The sequence below is a fragment of the Penaeus monodon genome, chromosome 24, assembly GCF_015228065.2.
Source record: "Penaeus monodon isolate SGIC_2016 chromosome 24, NSTDA_Pmon_1, whole genome shotgun sequence".
Classification (NCBI taxonomy): domain Eukaryota; kingdom Metazoa; phylum Arthropoda; class Malacostraca; order Decapoda; family Penaeidae; genus Penaeus; species Penaeus monodon.
The window spans coordinates 22326501-22326920 of record NC_051409.1 but is presented as its reverse complement, the minus strand read 5'-3'; positions in this window follow the sequence as shown (position 1 = coordinate 22326920).

Genomic DNA, 420 nt, shown 5'->3' with positions numbered 1-420 from the left:
TTTTCGAGATATAATCTATTCATTATTACCGTTTTAATTTTTGGCGCATCGATAGCTTTTGTTTGCATGTCAGGCTGTTTGGTTCGAATGCATTTCGTGAGTATCTTTATAACTCAAAGTTATACATAAACACGACACACACACAGGAAAGGTGCAAGGATGACGAAATGGGGTTAATGGGCGTAAGAGACAGGAAAGGATTAAAGGGTCGTGAGTGGGAAACGGGAGAAAAAGGTTAATGAGGAAAGTGAGTTGAGGGGCAAAGGAGAGTATTGCAACAGCAAGGGGGACGTAACGAACGGAGAGCCGGGGGAGATGGATCCTAGGTGGCAGCCAGCCCAGGAGGGAAAGATCACAGGAGGCAACACCGACTCGCCACAATAGAAGGCGGCAAACACCGCATAGCAGGGAATGGACGAA